The sequence below is a fragment of the Choloepus didactylus genome, chromosome 1 (assembly GCF_015220235.1).
Source record: "Choloepus didactylus isolate mChoDid1 chromosome 1, mChoDid1.pri, whole genome shotgun sequence".
NCBI lineage: Eukaryota > Metazoa > Chordata > Mammalia > Pilosa > Megalonychidae > Choloepus > Choloepus didactylus.
Genome location: NC_051307.1, coordinates 202376213 through 202397432, shown reverse-complemented (window position 1 = coordinate 202397432; position 21220 = coordinate 202376213). Strand labels below are relative to the sequence as shown.

Here is a 21220-nt window from a genome sequence, read left to right as displayed (position 1 = left end):
CATCCATGGTATACAATCAACTGTTCACAGTATGATCATATAGTTGTGCGTTCATCACCACAATCTATTTCTGAACATTTTCCTTACATCAGAAAGAATCAGAATAAGAATAAAAAATAAAAGTGAAAAGAGAATACCCAAACCATCACCCCATCCCACCCTATTTGTCATTTAGTTTTTACTCCCATTTTTCTACTGATTTTTTTTCAATTTTTTAACTTTGTTTATCAACAAATTAAAAACAAACAGGCAAACAACAACCAAAAAAACCCCACAACATTTCAAACAAAGCAATGGATTAAGAAAAACAAATAACCTAAAATAACTACTTTGCTTCCAATATGTTCCTACCATACCCCAAGAAAATTAATAAACCATGTCCAAACAGAGTAAGAAAAACAAATAATCTAAAATAACTACATTGCTTCCAACATGTTCCTACCATACCCCAAGAAAATTAACAACCCCTAAGAAAACAAAGGAATAAGAGAAAAAAAAAAAAACCTAAAATAACTCTATTGCTTCCAACATGATCTTACTATATCCAAGAAAGTTTACAAACCATAATCATTCCTGAGCATTCCCATAACATTGAGATTACCCTCCATAGTTTATCTGTTCTTATTAGATTATCATTCCCCCTCCACTAATTGGTATCTCTAGGTCCCCTACATTCTACAGTATAAAACATTGTACATTTTTCACAGAATTCACATTAGTGGTAACATACAATATCTCTCTTTTTGTGCCTGGCTTATTTTGCTCAGCATTATGTCTTTTTTTTTTTTTTTTTTTTTTTAATCTTCATTTTATTGAGATATATTCATATACCACGCAGTCATACAAAACAAATCGTACTTTCGATTGTTCACAGTACCATTACATAGTTGTACATTCATCACCCAAATCAATCCCTGACACCTTCATTAGCACACACACAAGAATAACAAGAATAATAATTAGAGTGAAAAAGAGCAATTGAAGTAAAAAAGAACACTGGGTACCTTTGTCTGTTTGTTTCCTTCCCCTATTTTTCTACTCATCCATCCATAAACTAGACAAAGTGGAGTGTGGTCCTTATGGCTTTCCCAATCCCCTTGTCACCCCTCATAAGCTACATTTTTATACAACTGTCTTCGAGATTCATGGGTTCTGGGTTGTAGTTTGACAGTTTCAGGTATCCACCACCAGCTACCCCAATTCTTTAGAACCTAAAAAGGGTTGTCTAAAGTGCGCGTAAGAGTGCCCACCAGAGTGACCTCTCGGCTCCTTTTGGATTCTCTCTGCCACTGAAGCTTATTTCATTTCCTTTCACATTCCCCTTTTGGTCAAGAAGATGTTCTCCGTCCCACGATGCCAGGTCTACATTCCTCCCCGGGAGTCATATTCCACGTTGCCAGGGAGATTCACTCCCCTGGGTGTCTAATCCCACGTAGGGGGGAGGGCAGTGATTTCACCTTTCAAGTTGGCTTAGCCAGAGAGAGAGGGCCACATCTGAGCAACAAAGAGGCATTCGGGAGGAGGCTCTTAGGCACAACCATAGGGAGGCCTAGCCTCTCCTTTGCAGCAACCGTCTTCCCAAGGGTAAAACCTGTGGTAGAGGGCTCAACCCATCAAACCACCAGTCCCCTATGTCTGTGGTCATGTTAGCAACCATGGAGGTGGGGTAGGCGAATACCCCTGCATTCTCCACAGGCTCCTCAAGGGGGCACTACATCTTTTTTTTTTCCTTGTTTTTTTTTTGTTGTTTTTTTTTTTTAACTTTCCCTTCTTTTTTAAATCAACTGTATGAAAAAAAAGTTAAAAAGAAAACAAACATACAATAAAAGAACATTTTAAAGAGACCATAACAAGGGAGTAAGAAAAAGACAACTAACCTAAGATAACTGCTTAACTTCCAACATGTTCCTACTTTACCCCAAGAAAGTTACCTAATAGAGCAACATTTCTGTGAACTTGCTCCTACTATATCCATCAGAAATTAACAGACCATAGTCATTCCTGGGCATCCCCAGAACGTTAAACAGCTTATCTGTTCTTGGATTATTGTTCCCTCTTCCTTAATTGCTCTCTATTGCTAGTTCCCCTACATTCTACATTATAAGCCATTTGTTTTATATTTTTCAAAGTTCACATTATTGGTAGCATATAATATTTCTCTTTTTGTGCCTGGCTTATTTCGCTTAGCATTATGTCTTCAAGGTTCATCCATGTTGTCATATGTTTCACGAGATCGTTCCTTCTTACTGACGCGTAGTATTCCATCGTGTGTATATACCACATTTTATTTATCCACTCATCTGTTGAAGGACATTTGGGTTGTTTCCATCTTTTGGCAATTGTGAATAATGCTGCTATGAATATTGGCGTGCAGATATCTATTCGTGTCACTGCTTTCCGATCTTCCGGGTATATACCGAGAAGTGCAATCGCTGGGTCGAATGGTAACTCTATATCTAGCTTTCTAAGGAACTGCCAGACTGACTTCCAGAGTGGCTGAACCATTATACAGTCCCACCAACAGTGAATAAGAGTTCCAATTTCTCCACATCCCCTCCAGCATTTGTAGTTTCCTGTTTGTTTAATGGCAACCATTCTAACCGGTGTTAGATGGTATCTCATTGTGGTCTTAATTTGCATCTCTCTAATAGCTAGTGAAGCTGAACATTTTTTCATGTGTTTCTTGGCCATTTGTATTTCCTCTTCAGAGAACTGTCTTTTCATATCTTTTGCCCATTTTATAATTGGGCCGACTGTACTACTGTCATTGAGTTGTAGGATTTCTTTATATATGCAAGATATCAGTCTTTTGTCAGATACATGGTTTCCAAAAATTTTTTCCCATTGAGTTGGCTGCCTCTTTACCTTTTTGAGAAATTCCTTTGAGGTGCAGAAACTTCTAAGCTTGAGGAGTTCCCATTTATCTATTTTCTCTTTTGTTGCTTGTGCTTTGGGTGTAAAGTCTAGGAAGTGGCCGCCTAATACAAGGTCTTGAAGATGTTTTCCTACATTATCTTCTAGGAGTTTTATGGTACTTTCTTTTATATTGAGATCTTTGGTCCATTTTGAGTTAATTTTTGTGTAGGGGGTGAGGTAGGGGTCCTCTTTCATTCTTTTGGATATGGATATCCAACTGTCCCAGCCCCATTTGTTGAAAAGACCATTATGACTCAGTTCAGTGACTTTGGGGGCCTTATCAAAGATCAGTCGGCCATAGATCTGAGGGTCTATCTCCGAATTCTCAATTCGATTCCATTGATCTATATGTCTGTCTTTGTGCCAGTACCATGCTGTTTTGGCAACTGTGGCTTTATAATAAGCTTCAAAGTCAGGGAGTGTAAGTCCTCCCACTTCGTTTTTCTTTTTTAGAGTGTCTTTAGCAATTCGAGGCATCTTCCCTTTCCAAATAAATTTGATGACTAGCTTTTCTAAGTCTGCAAAGTAGGTTGTTGGAATTTTGATTGGGATTGCATTGAATCTGTAGATGAGTTTGGGTAGAATTGACATCTTAATGACATTTAGCTTTCCTATCCATAAACATGGAATATTTTTCCATCTTTTAAGGTCCCCTTCTATTTCTTTTAGTAGAGTTATGTAGTTTTCTTTGTATAGGTCTTTTACATCTTTGGTTAAGTTTATTCCTAGGTACTTGATTTTTTTAGTTGCTATTGAAAATGGTATCTTTTTCTTGAGTGTCTCTTCAGTTTGTTCATTTCCAGCATGTAGAAACATTACTGACTTACGTGCATTAACCTTGTATCCCGCTACTTTGCTAAATTTATTAGCTCTAGTAGCTGTATCGTCGATTTCTCAGGGTTTTCCAGATATAAGATCATATCATCTGCAAACAATGACAGTTTTACTTCTTCTTTTCCAATTTGGATGCCTTTTATTTCTTTGTCTTGCCGGATTGCCCTGGCTAGCACTTCCAGCACAATGTTGAATAACAGTGGTGATAGCGGGCATCCTTGTCTTGTTCCTGATCTTAGAGGGAAGGCTTTCAGTCTCTCTCCATTGAGTACTATGCTGGCTGTGGGTTTTTCATATATGCTCTTTATCATGTTGAGGAAGTTTCCTTCAATTCCTACCTTTTGAAGTGTTTTTATCAAAAACGGATGTTGGATTTTGTCAAATGCTTTTTCAGCATCTATTGAGATGATCAATTGATTTTTCCCTTTTGATTTGTTAATGTGTTGTAATACATTGATTGATTTTCTTATGTTGAACCATCCTTGCACGCCTGGAATGAACCCCACTTGGTCATGGTGTATGATTTTTTTAATGTGTCTTTGGATTCGATTTGCAAGTATTTTGTTGAGGATTTTTGCATCTATATTCATTAGGGAGATTGGCCGGTAGTTTTCCGTTTTTGTAACATCTTTGCCTGGTTTTGGTATTAGATTGACGTTAGCTTCATAAAATGAGTTCGGTAGTGTTCCATTTTCTTCAATGTTTTGAAAGAGTTTGAGTAAGATTGGTGTCAGTTCTTTCTGGAAAGTTTGGTAGAATTCCCCTGTGAAGCCATCTGGCCCTGGGCATTTATTTGTGGGAAGATTTTTGATGACTGATTGGATCTCTTTGCTTGTGATGGGTTGGTTGAGGTCTTCTGTTTCTTCTCTGGTCAGTCTAGGTTGGTCATATGTTTCCAGGAAATTGTCCATTTCCTCTACATTATCCAGTTTGTTGCCATACAGTTGTTCATAGTATCCTCTTGTAATTTTTTTTAATTTCTTCAGGATCTGCAGTTATGTCACCTTTTTCATTCATTATTTTGTTTATATGGGTCTTCTCTCTTTTTGATTTTGTCAGTCTAGCTAGGGGCTTGTCAATCTTGTTGATCTTCTCAAAGAACCAACTTTTGGTGATATTTATCCTCTCTATTGTTTTTTTGTTCTCTATGTCATTTATTTCTGCTTTAATCCTTGTTATTTCTTTTCTTCTACTTGGTTTAGGATTGGTTTGCTGTTCATTTTCTAGCTTCTTCAGTTGATCCATTAGTTCTTTGATTTTGGCTCTTTCTTCCTTTTTAATATATGCGTTTAGTGCTATAAATTTCCCCCTTAGCACTGCTTTTGCTGCATCCCATAGGTTCTGGATGTTGTGTTCTCATTTTCATTCGTCTCTATATATTTAGCAATTTCTCTTGCTATTTCTTCTTTAACCCACTGATTGTTTAGGAGTGTGTTGTTTAACCTCCAGGTATTTGTGAATTTTCTAAGTCTCTGATGGTTATTGACTTCTAATTGTATTCCATTGTGGTCAGAGAATGTGCTTTGAATAATTTCAATCTTTTTAAATTTATTGAGGCTTGTTTTATGTCCCAGCATATGATCTATTCTGGAGAAAGTTCCATGAGCACTAGAAAAGTATGTGTATCCTGGTGATTTGGGATGTAATGTCCTGTATATGTCTGTTAAATCTAATTCATTTATCAGATTGTTTAGGTTTTCAATTTCCTTATTGGTCTTCTGTCTGGTTGATCTATCTACAGGAGAGAGTGATGTGTTGAAGTCTCCCACAATTATTGTGGAAACATCAATTGCTTCCTTTAGTTTTGCCAGTGTTTCTCTCATGTATTTTGTGGCACCTTGGTTGGGTGTATAGACATTTACGACTGTTATTTCTTCTTGCTGAATTGCCCTTTTTATTAGTACGTAGTGGCCTTCTTTGTCTCTCAAAACATCCCTGCATTTGAAGTCTATTTTATCTGAGATTAATATTGCTACACCTGCTTTCTTTTGGCTGTAGCTTGCATGAAATATTTTTTTCCATCCTTTCACTTTCAGTTGCTTTGTGTCCCTGTGTCTAAGATGAGTCTCTTGTATGCAACATATTGATGGTTCGTTTTTTTTGATCCATCCTGCGAATCTATATCTTTTAATTGGGGAGTTTAATCCATTTACATTCAACGTTATAACCGTGAAGGCATTTCTTGAATCAGCCATCTTATTCTTTGGTTTATGTTTGTCATATTTTTCCCCTCTGTGTATTAATATCCTTTATTGTACCCATACCGAATCTCTTTAGTACTGAACCTTTCTCCAAGTCTCTCTGTCTTTTCTTTGTTTCTCTGTCTGTAGGGCTCCCTTGAGTATCTCCAGTAGGGCAGGTCTCTTGTTAGCAAATTCTCTCAGCATTTGTTTGTCTGTGAAAAATTTAAGCTCTCCCTCAAATTTGAAGGAGAGCTTTGCTGGATAAAGTATTCTTGGCTGGAAATTTTTCTCACTCAGAATTTTAAATATATCGTGCCACTGCCTTCTCACCTCCATGGTGGCTGCTGAGTAGTCACTACTTAGTCTTATGCTGTTTCCTTTGTATGTGGTGAATTGCTTTTCTCTTGCTGCTTTCAGAACTTGCTCCTTCTCTTCTGTGTTTGATAGTGTGATCAGTATATGTCTCGGAGTGGGTTTATTTGGATTTATTCTATTTGGAGTTCGCTGAGCATTTATGATTTGTGTATTTATGTTGTTTAGAAGATTTGGGAAGTTTTCCCCAACAATTTCTTTGAATACTCTTCCTAGACCTTTACCCTTTTCTTCCCCTTCTGGGACACCAATGAGTCTTATATTTGGACGTTTCATATTATCTATCATATCCCTGAGGTCCATTTCGAGTTTTTCAATTTTTTTCCCCATTCTTTCTTTTATGCTTTCATTTTCCATTCTGTCATCTTCGAGGTCACTGATTCGTTGTTCAACTTCCTCTAGTCTTGTACTATGAGTGTCCAGAATCTTTTTAATTTGGTCAACAGTTTCTTTAATTTCCATAAGATCATCCATTTTTTTATTTAGTCTTGCAATGTCTTCTTTATGCTCTTCTAGGGTCTTCTTGATTTCCTTTATCTCCCGTACTATGGTCTCATTGTTCATCTTTAGTTCTTTGAGTAGCTGCTCTAGGTGCTGTGTCTCTTCTGGTCTTTTGATTTGGGTGCTTGGGCTTGGGTTATCCATATCGTCTGGTTTTTTCATATGCTTTATAATTTTCTGTTGTTTTTGGCCTCGTGGCATTTGCTGAACTTGATAGGGTTCTTTTAGGGTTTGTAGACCTATTGAAGTCCTTATCTCTAATTTATCAGATCTACAGCTTCGTGGAGTACACTTTCTCTAACTAACCAGCAGGTGGCGTCCACGAGCCACCTGTTCTCCACAAGCCAGTTCTCCCCTGCTTAGCCTTTTTGGTGAGTGGGGGAGTGAGTCTTGTGGGGTCCAATTGCTGTACCAAGCTTGCGTGTGTAGTTGGTGTTGCCTGCCTTGTATATGGGGCGTGTTTCTGGGCAGTCGGGGGGGGGGTGGCTCTAACAATCAAATCTCTCTGGTGATCCTAGAGTTTTAAAGCTGCTGCAATAGTCTAATCCTTCAGTTCAGTCCTGCCACAGTTTGTCTCTGCCACTGACCCACAAGTCCTTGGTATTGGCGTATGGCTCCTGAGACTTGCAAGTGGGCCCCTCTTCCAGGCCGTGCACCCTGGGTCCTCTGTTGAGGGATGACTGTGCTATGTCACAGGTGAGTGCCATCCCCCCAGGGCAGTTCTGTGCTGCTGGGCTGTGTAGGGAGGCTCCCAGTCTGATGAAATGATGGCTGAATGGGGCTTTGTTAATTCACACTGCTCTACCTTCCCAACTCTGGGACAATCAGCTGAGGTTGTAGGGAAGGCTAATGTCCACGCCCAGTTTTGTGGTGTGTGCCTGTTATTTGAAGCGCTTCCGTCACACTGGGTTGTCTGGGGCAGTTCTGGGCTATGGGGCTGGCGCTGGGCAGGAGTGTTTCCTCTCCACCAGGATGATGGCTGTGAGCGGACACCCCCCTTTTCTTGGGAAGTTGTGGTGTTTAGTGAATTTTCTCAGCCACTGGATTATTGCATTTTGTCTCAGAGCTCTCCTAGTTCTGCTCTTGACTTGACCTGCCCAAATAGCAAGTCTTTGAAGCTTTCTGTATTGGGCTTCTTAGAGTAATTGTTTTAGAAAAAGAAAAAAGGATTAAAAAAAAAAAACAAAAAACAACAAAACAAACAAACAAAAAAAAAACGGGCCCTCCTCAGAGATCTAATGGGTTATTGAAATGCTAAGAGACAAAGCAACCAGGGCCATTAAGGAAAGGTCCACAGGGCAGAGAGATCAGCTTTTCTTCGGGATTTGCATATGCGCCTCAGGACCCTTCCCCTTTCTATGTTCACCAGAACTCCAAAAATCCTCCGCTTTTATTTTGGAGTTTTTCGTGTTGTTTTTTTTCTATGCCTGTCTCCTCTCTGCTGGGCTGGCTGCTCTCAGATTCTCTGGTGTCTGGTCTCAGTCTATCTATGGTTGGAGTTTGAATCCGTAGAATGAGTTTCCGATAAGGGCTGCCACTGCAGTTCTCCCTTCTCCTTCCCGGAGCTAACAGCCCCTCCTCCCCCGGGACTGAGCCTGGCAGGGAGGGGCGCGGGTCCCCTGGCCGCAAAAACTTACAGATTTCGCTGATCTCAGCAGTTCCACGTTTTCATGAGTGTTGTATGAAGTATGCCCAAAGTCAGATTGCTCTGTGGTGTCCAGTCCACGCAGTTCCTGGCTTTCTACCTACTTTCCTGGAGGAGTAACTAAAACATACAGCTCACCAGTCTGCCATCTTGCCCCGCCTCTCCAAATTAATACTTTTTTATACTGATTACATATTGGACATGTATTGAACTGATATTTTGGACATACTGAATTAAATAAAACATATTATTGAAAATGTCACCTACTTATTTTTATTTTATTTTTTCATGAGCTACCAGAAAAATTTAAATGACATATGTGGCTCGCATTATATTTCTCTTGGGCAGCATTGCTACAGACCCAACTTACAGTTTACAAGAAATACAGAGGCCATGAGGAGACAATCAGATAAATACAGAACATGAGACCTTTCTCAAGATGACTGAACTGGTCTCACCAAACGTCATCATCATTAAAAGCAAGAAGACTGTTCTAGATTTAGAGACGACATCAAGACACAGTATGTATATCTGTAATACATATGAAATGCTGAGGGAAAAAAGAACAGCACTTCATGGGTTATTTGGGAAATACTGCCTGTGGCTTGAGATTAGACTCAATGTTAATTTTCTTAGGTGAAGAGACGGCTCTACTGGAGACTACCCTCAATCTTATGAAATGTATTTTGAAATATTTAGGGATAAAGTGTCAAAAATGGTTCCAGAGAAAAAAAAGTGTGTACTTGTGTGTGCACATGTGTAGACACAGAGAGAAAGAAAGAAATGTGGCAAAACAATAAGGCTTTAAAAAATTATTTTGAAAAGACTACAAGACCAAGTATATGCATATTTCCCCCTTTCTAAATAGTAACGGATTTTTGAGCAAGCACTGCCCACTCCCTACACCCCAAGCACTATCACAGGACTCATTTATTAAACATACATTTGCAAATTCATTCCCAGAGAAAACCGATCCTTCCTCCCTTGCTACCTGCCTTCAATAGAGTGTCTAGAGCCCTGAACATCTCGCTCTTCCCAGGGCTTCAGGCAGCTATAGGCACTTGCTCTAGGTGGCAGACACCCAGACAACCTGTGGGACTTGCTGGCTTAAGGGCGCCCACAGGTGACCATGGCCACCAAAAGCAATTTCACGTTGTGGAAAAGGATTAAGCCCTGCCCTAAGCCCAGGCTGCCAAGGGACCAAGTAACATCTTTGGACCTGAGTAATGCAAACTGAATAAACCCAAAATTGCTAAGAAAACAAGGCCAATGAAGCAGACCATGTAACCTAAAGTCAAAGCAAGTCCAAGCAAATTCTAAGGCTACTGTTTTTGTTTTGGGTTTTGCTATTCTTTTGTTTTGTTTTGTGTTTAAATGCAACACAATTCATGAGACAGAGCCAAAGACCAGGAAAATAAAACAATTTTGAAATAAAGCAATTTTAAAGGTTGGGAGTTTTACTCTTCCAATATCAAAACATATTATAAAGCTATTGTATTTAAAGCAGGGTCACATGGGGCAGGGTAGACAAGTGGATTGTGAAACCAGGATAAGAGCCCCAAACCGGCAAACGTACTGTCCAATCAAAGGTGCTGGGAAAAGTGGCCATCTATGTAGGGAAAAAAATATAATTAGGTTCCTCCCTCACTTCTCCATCACAAACAAAATAAATTCCAGGTAGATTAAATACCCAAATGTGAAAATCAGGATTTAAAAATGTTAGAAGAAAATACAGCAGAAAGTCAGGATAAGGAAGGATTACTTTAAAAACAAAAGACATAAAATGTAAAAGAAAAAGATAAATGGACTTCCTATTCTGGGAAGATGGAGTAGACATATTTTTCCCTATTCCTCACACTAAGCACAACTAAAACTCCTGGACATTATATATAAAACAAACATAAAAATACTAAAAGGTAGAGAGAAAAAGGCATACCAGCTAGGGATCTTGGGACTCAAGGAATGGCACAGTAGTGAACTCCTTAGGTTTTCTTTTTGCCATTTATATCCCAGAATTAGAGCTGAAGAATCTAGCAACACAGAAACACCAATGGATGTAGACAAAAAAAGCCCCAACAAAAGTCTGCTCTTTCTAGTCAAAGGATCAGGAAAGGGGCAGCCTAGCAAAACAGAAAACTTTTAGATAATAACAGCTCTATTCCAACCAAACACCACAGAAAAAACTGGCCCCATGTCTACCTATTCCAGCAAAGGTTAAGTGGGGAGCCCAGACTTCCACTCTTGCAAGGTTGTAACAAGGCACCCCAAATACTCCTACTGGGGTAGTGTCAGAGAAAGTCAAGTAGGGATCTAGGACTTTCATCCCACTGACCAGTAATGAGGCACCACTCCCCTCCTTAGTGCCATGGTGTCAGTGGAAATCATATAGGGAGCCTGGATTTCTTTCTGCCCCCATATTAGAATAATGAGGTACCTCTATTCCCCTCTGTTGGGACGGTGTTAGAGAACTAGTGGCAAGTCAGTACTTTCACATCACCAGTGGTAACAAGGCCTGGGGAGCCAGAACTCCCACCCTCACCAAGCAGTAATAAGGACTTCTTCCTGTCAGACGTCAATGGAGGCTAAGGGGGGGAACCTAAACTTCTACCTCCACCTGGTTAATAATGAAGTGGGGCCCTGTCCTCTCCTCCCCCTGTCTGAGAAAGATAGCTAAAACAGAATCCATTGTCTCAGAATAAAATAAGAAAATTTCCAGATTTCAATCAAATATTACTTGTCATATCAAGAACCAGAAAGATCTCAGACTGAATGAAAGAAGATAATGAACAGATGCCTACGCCAAGATGATGGACGTATTAGAACAAAGGTTTTAAAGTTGCTGTAATAAAAATGCTTCAATAAGCAATTGTGAACACTCTTGAAACAAATGAAAAAGTTGAAAAGCCACAGCAAGGAAATAGTCTCAGCAAAGCAACAGAAGATATAAAGAAGAACCAAAGGGAAATTTTAGAATTGAAAAATAACAATTGAAATAAAATACTTAGTAGATAGGCTCAACAGCAGAAAAGAGGCGACAGAGAAGAGAATCAGTGAACTGGTAGATAGAAATTACCCAACCTGAACAACAGAAAGAAAACAGACTGAAAAATAAAAAAAAAGAACAGCACCTCAGGGACCTGTGGGACTGTAACAAAAATCTAACATGTTTGTCATCAGAGTCCCAGAAAGATAAGAAGAGAGGAGAAAGAGGGGCAGGGTTAAAAGAAGTACTTGAAGAAATAATGGCTAGAAAATTCTCAAATTTGGCAAAAGACATAAATCTACAGATAAAGAAGTTGAGTGAATCCCAAACAGGATAAAGTGCAAAACATCCATGCCAAGACACATCATAATTAAATTTTGACAAAGACAAAATCTTGAAAGCAGGCAGAGAAAAATTATTCCTTACCTATAAGGGAAAAACAATTAGAATGACAGCAGATATTTTATCAGAAATCAGGGGGGCCAGAAGAAAGTGGCACAGGCGCTAAAAGAAAAGAACGATCAACCACAATCCTATAAACAGTGAAAATACCCTTCAGAAATGAAAGGGAAATCAAGATATTCTCAGATTAAAAAAAAAAAAAGAATCTGCTGCCAACAGATCTACTGTAAAAGAATGGCTGAAGGAAGTTCTCTAAACAGAAAGGAAATGATAAAAGAAGGCATGTTAGAACATCATGAAAGAATCAAGAACACAGTAAGTAAAAACATGGGTAAATACAGTAGGCTTCCTCCCTTCTCCACTTAAGGTTTTAGACTTAGGCTTAACATTTGAAAACTCTCTAATGTGGTTCTAAGTGTATATAGAGGAAATATTTAAGAAAATTACATTATAAAAGGGTGAAGGTAATGGGACATAAAGGGAGGTATGATTTCTTTATGTCACTCAAACTGGGAAAATGATAATATCAACAGAATGCGAAAAGTTATGTATATGTAACATAATAGCCAGGGCAACCACTAAAAAAGCTAGAAAGAGACACACTCAAACCATATAAATCAAAATGGAATCCTAATAAATGTTCAATTAACCCACAGGAAGGCAGGAAAAATAAAACAGGAAAAAAAGAGACAGTATAAACAGAAAACAAATTTTAAAAAGGGCAGAATTAAGCTCTAACATATCAAAAATTACATGAAATGTAAATGGTCTAAATATACCAAATAAAAGAAAGATTGTCAGAGTGTATTAAAATAAAAAATAAGCCAACTACGTTGTTACACAAAACACACTTCAAATATAATGACATAGACAGTTTGAAAGTAAAAGGATAGGAAAAAATGTATCATGCAAAGGAAAGGAGTAGCTATATTAATATCAGATAAAATAGACTTCATAAAAGTATCAGAGACACAAGTGTAGACTTTCTCTAAGCCCAACTCTGTAAATAAATTCATTACCCTCCCTCTGACATGGGACAGGACCCCCCAGGTGAATGAGTCTCCCTGGCGACATGGGACACAGATTCACCGAATGAGCCTGACCCTAGCATTGAGGGACTCAGAATGCCTTTTTGACCAAAAGGGGAAAAGAAAGGCAACAAAATAAGGTTTCAGTGGCTAAGAGACTTAAGTAGAGTCAAGAGGCTGTCCTGGAGGTTACTCCTATGCAAGCTTCAGTTATATTTGTCAAATGGCCACAGTATGATGAGCCCAAGTCAACAGTAGTTCCAAAAACCCTAAAGAATACCTGGACTATCCGAGACTCTATAAAGGTTTCACTCACTAAGTTTATTCTTCAGAAACTTAAATCGTCTAGAGAACTCCTATGCCAGCTAAGTCCCAAAACTAGAGGCAATTGTCTCTTCAAGAACATCAACCAGATATGTCCCCTTTTCCCATAATGTCAATGCCCCTGTTCAACATGAACAAGTTAGGGTGGTCACTCCCTAGACATCCCTGAAGATCAGGAAAGTGACTAACTAGAGGAAGGGGTAGCAACAGATAAGATGGAATTGAACAAAGGATTATGAATATTGAATCTCTATATAATTTTCTTTTTCTTAGTTGCTGAGGTATTGGAATAGCTAGAAGTAAAGAACTGAAATGGTGGCACTGTAGCCCATAGCATTCTTTGAAATTTGCACTATAGCTACGTGTTAAATTGTAATTTGAAAATTATCACCTTTGTGTATATATGTTATATCTGATAAGGAAATAACCGAAACCATGGTACTGTAACTCATACCATTTTTGGAAATTTCCTATATACTTACTTGTTAAACTGTACTTTGAAAGTTATTACCTTTTTGTACATATGCTATATTTCACAATAAGGAAATAATTGAAACTGTGGAACTGTAACCTATAATATTCTTTGAAAGTTGCTAACTACTTGTTAAATTGCACTTGGAAAGTTATCACTTCTGTGTAAATATGTTATATTCCACAAGAAAAAATATGATTAAAAAAAGTACCAGAGACAGAGAAGAACATTATATAATGAAAAAAGAATCACTACATCAAGAAGACATAGAAATCTTAAAAGTGTATGTCACCAAATAATAAAGCTGCAAAATGTGAAATAAAAACTGCTAGAACTGAAAGGAGAAATAAACACATCCATAGCTATAGTTAGAAACTTCACTACCACTCTCTCAATAATTGATAGGACAACTAGAAAAAGTCAGCAAGGATACAGAAAAACTAAAAAATACCATCAGTCAACAGGATCTAATCAACATTTACAGAACACTCTACCCAATAACAGCAAAATACACATTCTTTTCAAGTGCCCACAGAACACTTACCTAGACAGATCATACCCTGGGCCATAAAACAAACCTCAACAAATTTCACAGAAGTGAAATTCCAAAACCTAAAAAAAAAAAAAAGCTCTTAAATGTGCTCAAAGACCTAAAGGAAAACATGGACAAAGAACTAAAGGAAATCAGGAAAACAATCAATCAATGAACACAAAGAGAATATCAATAGAGAGATGAAAATTATGAAAAAGAACCAACCAGAGCTGAAGATCTCAGTAAGAGAAATTTAAAATTCCCTAGAGGGGTTCAACAGCAAATTGAAGTTAGCAGAAGAATCAGTGAACTTGAAGATAAATGAAACCACTCAGTCTGAGGTACACAAAGAGGAAAGAATGAAGACAAGTAGAAAGGGAACAGAACCTGAGGAACACGTGGGACACCATCAAGTGTACCAAAATACACATTGTGGAAGTCCCAGAAGAAGAATGAGAGCAAGAGATAGAGCGAATATTCTAAGAAATAACGGCTAAGAACTCCACAAATTTAATGAAAGACATGAATATACACACCCAAGATGCTCAAGGAACTCCAAACAAGATATACCCAAATAGGCTCACATCATGTCATATTATAATCAAACTTCAAAAGTCAAAGATAAAGAATTCTGAAAGCCTCAAGAGAGAATAAACATGTCACATACAATAGAGCCTCAGTAAGAGTAAGTGCCTATTTCTCATCAGAGGCAAGAAGACATTGGGAAGACATAGTTAAAATGCTGAAAATAAAAAACTCTCCAAGAATTCTGTATCCAACAAAACTATCTTCAAAAATGAGAGAGCGATTAAGATATCCCCAGATAAACAAAAGCTGAGGGATTCTTTCACCACTAGACTGGCCCCACAAGAAATGCTAAAGTGAGTTCTGCAGGTTGTAAGGATAGGATACTAGACAATTGACTGAGGCCACATATATAAAGATCTCCCATACAGATAATGATACAGGTAAAAATAAATGCTGGTACTACTGTATTTTTCTCATTTGTAACTTCACTTTTTGTCCCTACGGTAACTAAAAGGTAAATGCATAGTAATAATAAATCAATAGTTTGGGACTCATAATGTATAAATATACAATTGGTGACATAAACTACAGGAAGGTGAGGGGACAGAGAAGTATAAGAACATAGTTTATGTGTGCTACTAAATTTGTTAAATTGGTATCAAAGGAAAGATGTTAGAGACTTAGGATGTTAAATTTAAGCCCCATGGTAACCAGAGAATATGCAAACTCATAAAGACAGAAAGTAGAATACTGGTTACCAGGGGTGGGGGACAGGGGCAATGGGTACCTAATACAAAATGAGTATAGGGTTTCTGTTTGGTGTGAAAGGAAAGTTATAGCAATGGATGGTGGTGAGGGTACTGCGACTTTGTGAATGTGACTAATCCCGCTGAATGGAATGCTTGGGAGGGTTTAGAATGGGAAGATTTATGCTGTATATATATTTTCACAATTAAAAAGAAAGAAAGAAAGAAACTAAAGAGATAATGACAATTAAATACAATACATGATATTGGATGGGATCTAAGAATGCAGGAGAAAAGGCTCAAAAAGATAGTATCGAGACATAAGAAATTGATAGAATGATAAGACAAAAGTAGCAAAACATTAAAATTAGAGGATCTGGAAAGCTGAGGAGGTAGAGGTATGTTGAATTTCTCTGTATAAGGTTTGTATTTTTGCAACTTTCCTGTAAGTTTGAAGTTATTTCAAAATTAAAAGTTTTTTTTAAATTTTTCAAAAAATAAACTGAAATCATACAGGGTATGTTCTCTAACTACAATGGAATCACACTACAAATCAGTAACAGAAAGATAAAAGGAAAATCTCCAAACATTTAGGAACTAAACAACACACTTCTAACTAATGCATGGATCAAAGTGGAAGTCCCAAGGGAAATTAAAAAAAAAAAAAAAATACATTGAACAGACAAAAAATGAAAATAAAACATATCAAAATGTGTGGAACACAGCTAATGTGCTGCTTAGAAGAAAATTTATAGCACTAAATGCATTAGAAAAGAGAAACAGTCTCTGTGCCGGTTTGAGTGTACTGTGTCCCCCAAATGCCATTATCTTTGTGGTCTTGTGTGGGGCAGGCATTTTGGTGATGGTTGGATTTGCTTGGAATGTGCTCCACCCAGCTGTGGGCAATGATTCTGATGAGATGTTCCCATGGAGGTGTGGCCCCACCCATTCAGGGTGGGCCTTTATTGGTGGAGCTATATAAATGAGCTGACTCGGGGGGGAGGAAAGAGAGTGCAGCTGGGAGTGATGTTTTGAAGAGAAGCAAGCTTGCTGGAGAGGAACATCCTGGGAGAAAGCCGTTTTGAGGCCAGAGGTTTGGAGCAGACGCCAGCTGCCTTCCTAGCTAGCAGAGGTTTAGAGGACGCCATTGGCCATCCTCCAGTGAAGGTACCCGATTGCTGAGGTGTTACCTTGGACGCTTTGTGGCCTTAAGACTGTAACTGTGTAGTGAAATAAACCCCCGTTTTATAAAAGCCTATCCATCTCTGGTGTTTTGCATTCTCCAGCATTAGCATACTAAGACAGATTTTGGTACCAGAGAAGTGGGGTGCTTTTGCTGCTGAGTCTGCAAATACCAAACATGTTGGAATGGCTTTTTAAATGGATAAGGGGGAGATTCTGGAAGAATTGTGAGGAGCTTGATAGAAAAGGCCAAAACTGCTTTAAAGAGACTGTTTGTGGAAATATGGACTCTAAAGATACTTCTGATGAGGCCTTGAACAGAAATGGTGAATATGTTGTTGTAAACTGGAAGAAAGGCGATCCTTGTTTTAAAGTGGCACAGAATTTGGCAAAATTGAGTCCTGGTGTCAGATGGAAGGAAGAATTTAAAAGTGGCAACCTGGAATACTTAGCTGAGGAGATCTCCAGACTACGTGTGGAAGATATATCCTGGCTTCTCCTTGCAGCTTATAGTAAAATGCGAGCAGAGAGAGATAAACTTAGAACTGAACTCTTGGGTTCCAAGAAACCAGAAGCTGATGGCTTGGAAAATTACGAGCTTCCAGGGGGTGGAATCCCAGAAGCTACAGCCCAACGTGAGGATGTAACCAAACATGGAACCCAGCCACCATTTCAGTACAAGCCAGGATTGGAGATGGAATTATCCAGAAAGGATTTGTGAAAAGTCCTATTGTCTGATGGCTTTGACCCCTGCATGCTTCATGCAAAGCCAACAGAATTTTTGCGAGATCTTTATAGACAGAGCCATTGCCGGTCTGGACTGGAGGAGACAGACAAGGAAAAAATTAAAGGAAAAATCTCTTCAAAGACAGAGCCATGGAGGTTTAGGTCTGGAGTCAGGAGGTTTGGGGCTGGGAGAGCGGAGCAGCCCACATGCATGGAAAGGGTGAGTTTGCCCTGGAGGTCAAGGGTGGGCATTCCACCTCGATGCTCTGGAAGAGTTTTGCCACCCGAGGTCCCAAAGAGGATGGAGCACATTCCCAGGGAATTGGGGAGAGCCTGGCTGCCACCACACTGTTCGGAAGGGGTTGAGCGTGTGCCCCAGAGATGGAAGGGAATCTGGGAGCTGCCCCGATGTTTGAGGAGGGTGGGGCCGAGAAGGTCGTCTCCCCAATGTGTGGATGTGTTGGAGCACTCACCCAAGTGTTTAGAGAGGAAAGGGCTGCCGCGGAGACCCTTAGGAAGGGTTAGACTCCCACTCTCTCAAGCCCCAAGGATGCAACTTCATTCTGTTAATGACTCTCAGACTTTGAAATCTAATGGAGTTTGTCCTGCAGGTTTTAGGAACTGTTTTGGTCCTGTTAACCCTGTTTTCCTTACTGTTTCTCCTTATGGCAATGGGAATGTTTATCCTACGAATGTCCCTCCTTTGTATATTAGAAGCATATAACTTGTTCTGAGTCCACAGATCCAAAGCTAAAAGAAAAGTATGCCTTAGGACTGACCACGCCTATATTTGATTTTGATGGGATCTTGTACTTAACTATTGTTACTGAAATGATTTAAGTTTCTGTGGTATTGTGAGATGAATGTATTTTGTATTTGGAAAGAATATGTTTTTCTGGGGTCCAGGGGGTGGAATGTGCCGGTTTGAATGTATTATGTCCCCCAGAAAAAGCCATATTCTTTGATGCAATCTTGTGGGACAGACATAATAGTGGGGATTAAGTTGGAATGTTTGGATTCTGGGATACGCCCCACCCAACTGTAGATGATAACTGATGGGATATTTCCATGGAGGTGTGGTCCCGCCCATTCGGGGTGGGCCTTGATCAGTGGAGCCATATAAAACATGCTGACTCAAAGAGACTGAACGGAGTGCAGCTGTGAGTGACGTTTTCAAGAGGTGCAAGCTTGCTAGAGAGGAACGTCCTGGGAGAAAGCCATTTTGAAACCAGAACTTTGGAGCAGACGCCAGCCACGTGCCTTCCCAGCTAACAGAGGCTTTCCGGATGCCATCGGCCATCCTCCGGTGAAGGTACCCAATTACTGATGTGTTACCTTGGACACTTTATGGCCTTAAGCCTGTAACTGTGTAGCCAAATAAACCCCCTTTTTATAAAAGCCTATTCATCTCTGGTGTTCTGCATTCTGCAGCATTAGCAAACTAGAACAGTCTCAAACCAATAATCTATGCTACCATCTGGAAAAAGCAAAATAAACCCAAAGCAAGCAGAAGGAAGGAAATAAGAGCACAAGTCAATGAAACTGAAATCAGGAAAAACAGAGAAAATCAATAAAACAAAGAACTGGCTCTTTGAAAAGATTGATAATAATAATAAATACCTAGCAAAACTGACAAAAAAGGAGAGAAGACACTATTACCAGTATCAGAAATGAAACAGGAAATATCACTACGAACTGTAAACTACAAACAACTCCATCCACATAAACTTGACAATTTAACATCTTCTTGACGAAAGGGGGATGTGAAAGGAAATGAAATAAATTTCAGTGGCAGAGAGATTCCAAAAGGAGCCAAGAGGTCACTCTGGTGGGCACTCTTAACACACAACATAGATAACCCTTTTTAGGTTCTAATGAATTGGAATAGCTAGCAGTAAATACCTGAAACTATCAAACTACAATCCAGGACCCTTGAATCTTGAAGACGATTGTACAAAAATGTAGCTTATGAGGGGTGACAATGTGATTGGGAAAGCCATGTGCATCACACTTCCCTTTGTCCAGTGTATGGATGGATGAGTAGAAAAACGGGGGCAAAAGCAAAAAAAAAAAAAAAACACCCAGTGTTCTTTTTTTACTTTAATTGTTCTTTTTCACTTTAATTTTTATTCTTACTACTTTTGTGTGTATGGTAATGAAAACGTTCAAAAATTAATTTTGGTGATGGACGCACGATTATATGGTGGTACTCTGAACAACTGATTGTATGCTTTGTATGACTGCATTGTATGTGAATATACCTCAATAAAATTGAATTATTAAAAAAAATGGACAACAATCTACCACAACTCACCCAAAATGATATAGATAATTTCTATTAAGGAAATTGCATTTGTAATTTTAAAACTTCCACAAAAAGAAACCCCTAGGCCCAGATAGTTTCACGGGAGAATTCTACTTTGTTTAAAGAAGAATTAACACTAATTCTGAATAATCTCTTCCAGAAAATAGGAGGAAACACTTCTCAATTTGTTTTATGAAGTTACTACCCTGATACCAAAACTAGACAAAGACAGTACAAATAAAGAAAACTACACAGACTATATCCCTCATGCATACAGACAAAAAAGTCCTTAACAAAAATATTATCAAACAAAATTCAGCAACATAAAAAAAGAATTACATACCATGACCAAGTAGGGCTTGTTCCAGGGATGCAAGGACACTTCATATTTGAAAATCAATCAACGTAATCCACCATATTAACAGCTAATGAACAAAAATCACATGACCATATAATTGACAAGTATTTGACAAAATTTAACCCCCATTCATGATAAAAGTCTCAAAAAAATAGGAACAGAGGGGAACTTAAGATCAGAAACAAGGCAAGGATGTCTGCTCTCACCATTCTTATTCAAAATAGTGCTGGAAGTTCTAGCCAGTACCATTACTAAAGAAAAGGAAACAAAATGCATGTTGGAAAGGAAAAAATAAAAACTGCCCCTATTTACAGGTGACATGGTGGTCAATACAGAAAATCCCATGGAACCTACAAAAAAACTCCAAGAACTGGTGAGATCAGCAAGGCAGCAGAATATAAAATATGCATACAAAGCTCAATTGTATACTATTAATGAACATGTGGACACCACAATTAAAAATATAGTATCATTTAAATTGCTCAAAATTAATTTTTTAACAAAATCTGTACAGGATTTGCTTGCTAAAAACTATATAATGCTGATCAAAGAAATCAAAGAAGATCTAAACAAGTAATGAGACATAGTGTGCTCATGGATTGAAAGATTCAACATAGTAAAGATGTCAGTTCTCCCCAAATTGATATACAGGTTTATAGTAGGCTGATAATGGCATCCTAAAAATATCAGGTCCTAATCCCTGAAACCTGTAAATGTTACATTAAAAGGGAAAATGGTCTTGGCAGATTTGATTAAATTAAGAAACTTAGCATGGGGAGATTATCCTGGATTATCCAGGTGGGCTGAAATCCAATTACAAGTATCCTTATAAATGAGAGGCAGACAGAGATTAACAAACACAGGAGAGAAAGCAGTGTGAAGACAGAGGCAGAGATTGTGGAGTGATATGGCCACAAACCAAGGAATGCCAAGGAATGCTGGCAGCCACTAGAAGCCTGAGGACGCAAGGAATGGATTCTCTCTCAGAGTCCCCAGAGGGAGTGCATGCCTGCCAACACCTTAGTTTCATACGACTAGCCTCCAGAACTGTGAGAGAATAAATGTGTGTGTAATTTTAAGCCACCACAGTTGTAGTGATTAGTTACAGGAAAGTAATACAAGGTTTAATGCAATTTCTACCAAAACCCCAGCAAGATTTTTTGTAGATGTAGACAGGATTATA

General features: G+C 38.6%; 1 protein-coding gene across 3 annotated transcripts in view; it reads right to left on the bottom strand.

Annotated features, from left to right (window-relative positions):
* The window catches only part of DAG1 (dystroglycan 1), a 99634-nt gene that overhangs the window by 24649 nt on the left and 53765 nt on the right, over positions 1-21220 (bottom strand). The window lies entirely within an intron of this gene.